The 10110-nt window shown below is 41.7% G+C and overlaps 1 pseudogene across 1 annotated transcript; it reads right to left on the reverse strand.

Annotated features, from left to right (window-relative positions):
* Positions 1-393: 393 nt before the first annotated feature.
* LOC308440455 (large ribosomal subunit protein uL11-like) lies at positions 394-7256 on the reverse strand (annotated as a pseudogene). Its single transcript has 2 exons — positions 7238-7256; positions 394-1050 (listed from the first exon to the last, which is right to left on the reverse strand). The product of its transcript is annotated as a large ribosomal subunit protein uL11-like (transcript).
* Positions 7257-10110: the final 2854 nt, after the last annotated feature.

Raw genomic sequence — 10110 nt, forward strand, 5'->3', positions numbered from 1 at the left:
AAAGTCTACCTTACACTCTTGCCACGAGGAAATCTGCCTCACTGTAGGTCCAGAACCAACAAGGTTCCAAACTATTAAATAAAATTAAATAAATTAGCCATGAAGAAAAGAAAATCTCTGTTGTTCAAAGTATTTCTCATGGGGAAGCAGCAGAAGTCTGATAACAGAAGCTGGTTAAAAAAAAAAAAAGAAAGAAAGAAAGAAAGAAAGAAAGAAAAAAAGAAAGCAAAAAACCTTCCTCTCCAAACTATCTATAGAATCACTGTTCACAGATTGTCTCAAGGCCTTCCAGATGTTTCTGTTCCCATTTATCTTATATTCTCATCTGGAGCCACACTTTAAAGTTCCATAAAGTATCCTGGTGGAACACACCACAGTGTACCTTCATTCAGTCTACTTTTTTAGGGTGAACTCTTTTTTTTTAAACTGGTTATCAGATAAGTCTTTTATTGAAATATTTTCTTGTTGCTTCTTAACTAGCCAGGTACCCACTGCACCACTGTTGATGTCATCTATCATGTCATGAGGGTGGCGGCCGTCCACATTGCAGCCCACAGACTGTGCAGTCCCCAGGATCTCCTTGATAGCTCCAGAAAGCTCTCTGGCCAAGGACCAGTGTCGCATCTGCCAGGCAATGTTGACAATCTCATCAAAAGTGATGTTTCCACTGTGTTTGATGTTTTTCTGCTTCTTCCTGTCTCATGGTGGCTCCTTGAGGGCTACTGATGATCAGGACAGAGGCAGAGGGCACCACCTCAATCTGGGCCTGTCTGTTCTGGATGGTCAGTTTCACTGTAATCCTGAGGCCTTTCCAGTCCCCTGTAGCTTTGGCAATGTCATCACTGACTTTCTTTGGAGACAGACCCAGAGGGCCGATCTTAGGGGCCAAGGTGAATGTGGCGCCGACCTCACCTCCGGTGCACCTCAAGTACACGACTTTGATCTCATTGGGGTCAAACTTGGGTGGCGTGGTGGAGGTGGCTGGTGGACTTGTGTTTGACTCCTTTTTCTTCTGTGTGTAGGTGTGTTTATGAGTGTGTATGACATTTACTACGTGGCCCAGATTATACCACACTTAGGATGCTGTCCAGGCTTGCTGAGAAATCTGAATCCTCTGCCTCATCCTCCTATGCTGGATGATTTCAAGCACGTGTCAATATACACAAATGACAGCCTGCTGTGTTTCTTTTTTTTTAATGACAAGTTTACTGGACAATTAAGGTAGTGAAATACCACTTTTTATTAAAATGATATTGCAGCAAACATTTGTGTGCTAAGGTGACTGTGTTTTAAAAGACAAAATGCTTGGATTGTCACTTAGCCGTGTGGCAATTGAAAGAGCACCTTGACTCTGGTCCTACAACACTACTTAAAATAAGGAACCCCTCTGTGTGCCCTCCCTTCAACCCTGGGTTTGTTCTTTTAGATTTCAGAGCAAAGCTTTTGTGGGAGAAAGTTTGTGGAATGCCCAAAAAACACAGGAATTTGTTTCTGCCATGACTGTGGAGGGTGATCTGTCACAGTACCTCTACCGAAAATGACCAGTACAAGCTTGTAGACTGTGTGCACTGACACAGTACATACCAAGATTGCCCAGTACAAGCCTGGGGACCATGTTCTTTGGCCAATTTCCTTTGGCTTCTTTGAGGAGTCTAGTCTGAGGGAGCTCTTAATGGTGTAACATATTTGCAATCTGATTCCCTCAAACTGGGAAAGCATTGAAAGTGAGGCGCCTTCATTGAGCAGCTGCTCTTCATCCTCTCGGTCTCAAACAGTCAGCGGTACCCTGGGAGCTGTTCTTTGGGGCTGTTAGTCTTCTACATATCTTTCCCCCTGAAGTGCCCAGTGCACATAAACATGGAAGAAAAGGGTAGACAAGACTTTTATCTCTGTCCACTACGGTCTTCCTTAGTGCTTCCATCCCTATTGCCTGAACAGACAGGAAACAGCATATCAGAACAGACAGACCTGTGCGATAGCTCAGTGGGAGAGGGTATTTGTCAACAGATCTAATGATCTGAGTTCCTGAACTTGATCCCTAGGCTCCACAGGGTGGAAAAAGAGGACTAACTTCCCACAACTTATCTTCTGACCTTTACATGTGTGCTAGGACACATGTATGCCCACACACATATACACACACATGCATACATACACAGAGTGAATTAATAAATATATATGCACATATATATAATAATTAACAAACGAGTTATTCAATTACACTCTAAGGTGAGCCTATAGAATGCAATGGGAACCTTCCTAGAAATGGGGCCGTTTTGTACAACAGAACATGGCTGAGCCTATGTGGTGAGGCATCACTGACGACCAAAAGGCCATGGGGTTTCCACACATAGCAGCATGCAGCGTGAGTACCTGTTACCACAGAGGATTCAGGCCCATAAAGAGGTCTAAACCAGTTGAAATCCTGCTATGTTGTCAAGCCAGCCAATGATTTAGCTCAGTGCTCACAGAGGAAGTGTTTTTAAAGTATGCCCACATGGTGTTGTGATTCCCAACCACAGATCAGCCAAACTGAAACAAAGGAAACAAACCCCATCTTAAAAGCCTCACTGCTCCATAGGTTTTCTGAATGGAAACCCACTGGGACACAACATGACTCATCAAACTACTGTGTAAAAAGAAAAAACCCACAAAACAATCACTAAAACTTTAAATTGACCAAAATATACATAATCACCTTCAACACCATGGGCATCAAGGTGCTAGTCAGTTTTATCATATGCAATGGATATTTTTTTTAAGAAACCACTTTTTATATACTGCTATAGCTAAGGAGGGATGTGTAATAATGTTACACAGGAAATGACACGGTAGGGGGTCCTTTTCAGCTTGGCGTGTTGAAATTTTTCTTTCCTGCCTACAAGGGATAGAAATAAAAAGCCCTCCTCTTTTCACCAAAGCTCACATAGAATGCAGAAGCAGCAGTAGGTGAGACACGGAATACTCCATAGAAATAGAGAAGTTATTTCTGGATAATTGGCAGCAGACATGTTGCTGAGCACATGGAAGGAAGGGTCTCCATGGCAACACAGTTAATGATGGCTTCATATTTAAATAAAATGTTGAGCTTTTCTACTTCCAGAGACAGAATTTTCAGTAATTTGGTATTAAATTCTCTAGCTTAGGAAAGGCATTCTAGCTGGGGGTACAAAAGGCAAAAGGAACTTAGGAAAAAAAAGAAAAATTCAAGTCAACTTAGAACTTGTTGGTGATACTTTTCAGGAATTCTCATGAGGATCAACTGGCTATCAACTGGATCCCACTGTACATGCAGTGTCTTGTACATAATCATGCTCGTAATGACAGTCAGACATATACAACAACACCTACTCATATTCTTTAGAGAGAATTTTTAGAATGAGCTATAGATGAATAAAGGTCCAGCTCATTAAAAGGTCTCATGTCTACGGTAGGTTCAGGTTGACACACAGCCTTGAAGAATTCTCTTTTCTTTGAATCATCAGAGTAGACAATACACTCCTCCCATAGCAAAGCACATCAGTTCATAGTGTACATTTTTATGTGCTGTTACCTACTTGGAAATGTAATGAGCTATGGCATAATCATGATTTTGATAGTCCATAGAGTTTACTCCCCCAAAGGTGGATCTGAAAACTCATATCATCACTACACATTTCACCCTGGTAGCCTTAACCAACTCCTGAAAACCCATCACATCTCATGTCATCACTACACATTTCACCCTGGTAGCCTTAACCAACTCCTGACAACCCATCACATCTCATGTCATCACTACACATTTCACCCTGGTAGCCTTAACCAACTCCTGACAACCCATCACATCTCATGTCATCACTACACATTTCACCCTGGTAGCCTTAACCAACTCCTGACAACCCATCACATCTCATATCATCACTACACATTTCACCCTGGTAGCCTTAACCAACTCCTGACAACCCATCACATCTCATATCATCACTACACATTTCACCCTGGTAGCCTTAACCAACTCCTGACAACCCATCACATCTCATATCATCACTACACATTTCACCCTGGTAGCCTTAACCAACTCCTGACAACCCATCACATCTCATATCATCACTACACATTTCACCCTGGTAGCCTTAACCAACTCCTGACAACCCATCACATCTCATGTCATCACTACACATTTCACCCTGGTAGCCTTAACCAACTCCTGACAACCCATCACATCTTATATCATTACTACACATTTCACCCTGGTAGCCTTAACCAACTCCTGACAACCCATCACATCTCATATCATCACTACACATTTCACCCTGGTAGCCTTAACCAACTCCTGACAACCCACACATCTCATATCATCACTACACATTTCACCCTGGTAGCCTTAACCAACTCCTGACAACCCATCACATCTCATATCATCACTACACATTTCACCCTGGTAGCCTTAACCAACTCCTGACAACCCATCACATCTCATGTCATCACTACACATTTCACCCTGGTAGCCTTAACCAACTCCTGACAACCCATCACATCTCATATCATCACTACACATTTCACCCTGGTAGCCTTAACCAACTCCTGACAACCCATCACATCTCATGTCATCACTACACATTTCACCCTGGTAGCCTTAACCAACTCCTGACAACCCATCACATCGTCTTTGAACCACTGGCCATAGAACTTCCAACCAACTGAATCTTTTATAAAGATCCAGTAAAACTAAAATTGTTTTCTTAGTGTCTAACCTTTAAATGCTACTATTCGAACTGCTAAGAGTCTATAACCTGTAGATCTTACAATCAGCTATAATATAACATTTAGAAGAATCTAGGCTGGAGAGCTTGTTTAGTAGGCAATGCTCTTTCTGTGTAAACATGAAGGGTTGAATTTGGATGTCCAGCACATAAGTAAAGAGCAGAGTATGGTCATCTACTTCTGTAGCCAAGGAAGGAGGTAGACACAAACAGATTCCAGGGGCTATCCACCTAAGGAGTCCAGTCTAAATGGCAAGGTCTAGGTTGAGTGAGAGACACAATCTCAAAAACTAAGATGGCAACCAATAAAAGAAAACAATCAACATCAGCCTCTGGCTGGTCTCCACACACAAATAAGTCAAGCTTACCCACACATTCACATGAGCACCTGGCACACACCCACACATTCACATGAGTACCTGGCACACACCCACACATTCACATGAGCACCTGGCACACACCCACACATTCACATGAGCACCTGGCACACACCCACACATTCACATGAGCACCTGGCACACACCCACACATTCACATGAGCACCTGGCACACACCCACACATTCACATGAGCACCTGGCACACACCCACACATTCACGTGAGCACCTGGCACACACCCACACATTCACATGAGCACCTGGCACACACCCACACACAGAGAGGGAATTTGACACTGTTCTTACACTAAGTTTTCTACTCCTTGATAAGCAGTAAAATTTATACCTCACAAAGAAAACAGAAATTAAAGGTAATTTAATTCTATCTGTTTTTTTTTTAAAGAAATTATTATAAGGAAAGTTGGTTGTTATTGTTTTGTTTTGTTTTTTATCATCATGTGGGAGGAATGTTAATAAAAAGAGAGAAATATACATCTCTTAGTCAGGGTTCTATTCCTGCACAAACATCATGACCAAGAAGCAAATTGGGGAGGAAAGGGTTTATTCAGCTTACACTTCCACATGCTGTTCATCACCAAAGGAAGTCAGGACTGGAACTAAAGCAGGTCAGGAAGGAGAAGCTGATGCAGATGCCATGGAGGGATGTTACTGGCTTGCTTCCCCTGGCTTGCTCATCTTGCTTTCTTATAGAACCCACGTCTGCCAGCCCAGGGATGGCACCACCCACAAGGGGCTGGGCCCTCTCCGCTTGATAACTAATTGAGAAAATGCCTTTCAGCTGGATCTCATGGAGGCATTTCCTCAAGGGAGGCTCCTTTTCTGTGATATCTCCAGTTTGTGTCAAGTTGACACAAAACCATCCAATACAATACATTCACTACTTACATAAATCTTGTATACATGTGCATGGGAACTTGTGTGGAGATGTGGGGGTGGGAGTATATATTTCCTTTGAAAAAACTTTTATTACCCTCTAGATGTTATTTTGTTTCTTAGTTGTAAATTTCAGAAAATAAAATGTAAGTTAAGAATAACAATCACAAGTTTTCATATTGTCAATAAAATTCAGCTTCCTGGACAGACACAAGTATGAGACATGTTACCAATAAGAACAGACTAAATACACAAATCCTTGATGCAGGCTCTGCTTCTCTCTGTCCACACCACAAAGAGAACCTGGCATTTAGCAGTCATTGGATAAAAGGACAAAAACCTGTCACCTCTAACTACTATCTCCTAAAGTCCTTTAGTGACAAAAGTCGTCTTACTCAGTGTGATGAAGTACTAACAGCAGCACAATGGCCACAAAGCTAGTCCTCAGCTTCTTCTTTGACAGCAAACAGAGGTAGAGACATGCTTTTTAAAGACTAAATCTCTAATGTTAGAACTTTGAGGACTATTCTTTAATTAAATGAAAAGGATTGCTTCATCAATTTAAGTTTATACAGATAAGGAAATCCTTAAAGTACTTTTTGTGAATAACATTTTGTAGTTTTGTATTATTTATCCAGAATTTTCATCCTGGTAATTCCTCTTAAGTCGTCCAAAATATGAAGGTTTTTTTTCTTAAACAATGTTAATACAATGTCATTCTAATAGCTAAAAATTACAAATAATCTAAATGCCTAGTAATTAAATAAATTATGGTGCATTCAGTTATATTAATATTTTTCTACTCTATTATTCATGACCCTTTTCCTAGTTAATCAGAGGCATTCAGAAAAATTGGGATTGTTATGGTAAGATTAGAAAGAAATAGTCAATAGTCAGCCATTTCAGCTTCCAATATAACTCTTGCTAATCACCAGAAGTTAGCTTAGGGGGACAGATGGCTGTTGAAATTTATGTAACAATAGCTAGCCAGAAAGGGAAGAGTAGGTACTTATGGCTGCCATCTTTTCTGACATTCAAGTTGAGAGCATTAGGGTGTGGCCTTAAGGGATACGAAGTGCCTAAAATTCGAGGCACAGGCAGTAGTCTGGCAGGAAAGCACAAGAAGGCAAGTGCAAGACACACATGCACTCCCAGAAAGCCTCCATTAGAGTACATCATGAGACTTTATGAGTAGTTCTCACCATCATCAGCATGCAAAGCTTACCTGTATGCTGCACAGTCATCTAGTAGGAGGGTGACTGCCTGTGTGCCCTGGCCTTTGAGGTTACCTGAACTACTGTCTGTGAACCAGTGTGCTTTGGGGACATTTCTGAGCCTCTCAACCCAAACTCTTATGCCCTTGATGTACAGATGACAATGAGAGAGTTTCAAGAGAGATCTTGGCACTGGCACATGCTTGGGGCACATTGAAAGTCATCCTTTTATAGCCATAATTAAAACAACCCCTATCGTTTACTACTTGACAACCAGAATTCTAAACACTGCCTGAGTATCAGACTTTGTTTCCATGGTGCCCCTTCATGGGGGTATCCAGTCTTATTAGTCTATTTCACAGACTACAGCAAGAGAAGTTTAGCAGCTTTCTTGTAACTAGACAGCTAAAAATAGCACATGAAAACTGTAAGTGTAGGCAGGATGACCCTAGAGTTAATAATCCTAATTACTATGGTAGTCTATATCCAGTGAGTCATTAAAATTTATACATTCACAAAATTGCTAAAAAAAAAATCATGGAGGGAGGAAATGTTGTCATAATTGGACTGATCAGAATTCAATACTACACCTACGGTCTAATGTGCACTATAGAAACAAGGCCAAAAGAGATGGCTCTGCAGGTGACAGTCTGGCCATCAAGCATGACAACCTGAGTACGGTCTATGGGCCCCACATGGTAGGAAAGGGCTTGTACAAAATGTGTGCTTTGATTCATTGTTCATTTCCTTCAGCCACTATACCTTTTGTGTCTTGTTAAAAAAAAAAAACAAAAAACAAAAAACTTTTCATATTCAAAACCAACCAGTTTTCTCTTTTACACCAAGATATTGCACACACTTAGAACTCATTCTGTGCATATGTAGAGAAGGGGTCCAACTGGTAAAAACGCCCACTCCGTCTTCACCTGCCTGAGAGGCCGCCTGCTTCCCATAGAATCTCTCTTTATGTTCAACTAGTCTCGTTGTTTATGCCTATGCCTGGTACCATACTGTTTTAATTACTGTTGATTTATAACAAGCCTTGAGTTATACCAAAATATACTTGCTACTGAGATCCAGGTGGGAAAGTAACTTCTGAATCTCCAAACACAAGCAAAAAGAAGAAAAAAAAGAATAGAAGTGAAATTGGCAGGTGTTGGCGCCCTGTTGTTAGGTCTTTATTTCTCTGTGGTCTCTATTTCCTCCTATGTCTGCCAAAGAAATGTACAACTGTTTAGACTCACAGATTTCTCATAGACCAGGTTCATCATGGTAAAAACTAGAAAAGAAAAGAAAAAAGAAACTTGATGTCTTAGTTAGGGCTTAACTACTGTTAACAGACACCATGATCAAGGCAACCCTTATAAAGAAAACACTTAATTGGGGCTGCCTTACAGGTTCAGAGGTTCAGTCCATTATCATCAAGGCAGGAGCATGGCAGCATCCAGAAAGGCATGGTGCTGAACGAGCTGAGAGTTCTACATCTTCATCTGGAGGCTGCTAGAAGAAGACTGATTTCCCCAGGCAGCTAGTGTGAGGGTCTTAAAACCCAGGCCCACAGTGACACATCTACTCTAACAAGGCCACACCTTTAGTGTCACTCCCTAGACCAAGCATCTACAAACCATCACACTTGAGAAGCCTAAACACCAACACCAACAGTGAACAAAAGAGCTGAGCTGTCACTAAGACACCTACCTATACGCCATTCCTAAACAAAAGCACCATGTCGGCATTTCCGGCTGCACCAACTACCCAGTGTTCAAATAGCTCACCGATTTCATTAGAGAGATTTAGTAATGTGAGCTAGTTGGATTGATCATGTGTGGGGCCTGCTGACTTGCCCCAGGGATGGCTGGCTCTGAACCTGACATGGTACAAGATAGGCAATTTCCCTGGACCATCCCGCATCAGCAACAGTTGCACCCATGATCTCATCCAAGGGGCCGAAGACGGTTTGTTTATTCTTTTGAAAACCTGACAGCCACAGAAGCTATTCTTCCTAAAGTTTCATTAACTTTTACTAAGATTAAATCCCGGGCAAACAAAGCACACAGGATCTAGCAGATGGGACTTTGCTGTTGATGTCCTGAGGTCATGCCTAATTCTATCTCCAGTAAACATTAAAGAAATTTTCTCTTCTCAATTTCTCCACTATGCATTATGTAAGAGCAACAGGCAAGCTCAGCTCCTGGAGACTCACTGGACACTGACCCAAGAATAAGGTCACGATGAGCTCACTGCTCTGAGGCAAGAGAGAACCTCCCTGCTTTCCTCTGGAATATTTCCTCTAATAGCTGATTTGGTCTTAAAAACAAGTTGTTTTCTAAATTTTATTCTTAATAAACAGAATAGGCCAAGTATTTATACAACCAAAGGTAAATAGAATACCTTGTCTTGTTCTTGGAAAAATATTCATGGGGAGGGAACTGTTATTAGAGCAAAGAAAGGAAGCAGGTTTATCACAGCTGGATCGGGCTGGCCTGGACCTCTCTCCAGAAAACAAGCTTGAGCAGGTTGCCCATCAGTCTTATTATTGAGTGATCTATCCATCTGTCTACAGAGAAAGACGTAAAAATACCTTAACAAGTGTTGAAAAAAAAAGTAGTTTGGCTACTTACTACTCTACTAACTACTCTCTACTGACTAACTCAGCAACTGTCTAACTCTTGTTATAGTTTTTCTTTTGAATAAGAGCAGATGGTGGTGGTGGTGGTGAACAGTGAATGACGGTGGGGTGACAATGGTGGTGGAGGAGGAGAGGTGTTGATAGGGGCATGATAAATGGTGGGTGGGGGAGGATGACTGACACAGTGCGGGCTGCTGGTGCTGATGCTGGTGGTGATGGCAGTGATGATGGTGGTAGTGGTGTTGGTACCTGCTT

This window comes from Micromys minutus, assembly GCF_963924665.1.
Source record: "Micromys minutus genome assembly, chromosome: 31".
NCBI classification, from domain to species: domain Eukaryota; kingdom Metazoa; phylum Chordata; class Mammalia; order Rodentia; family Muridae; genus Micromys; species Micromys minutus.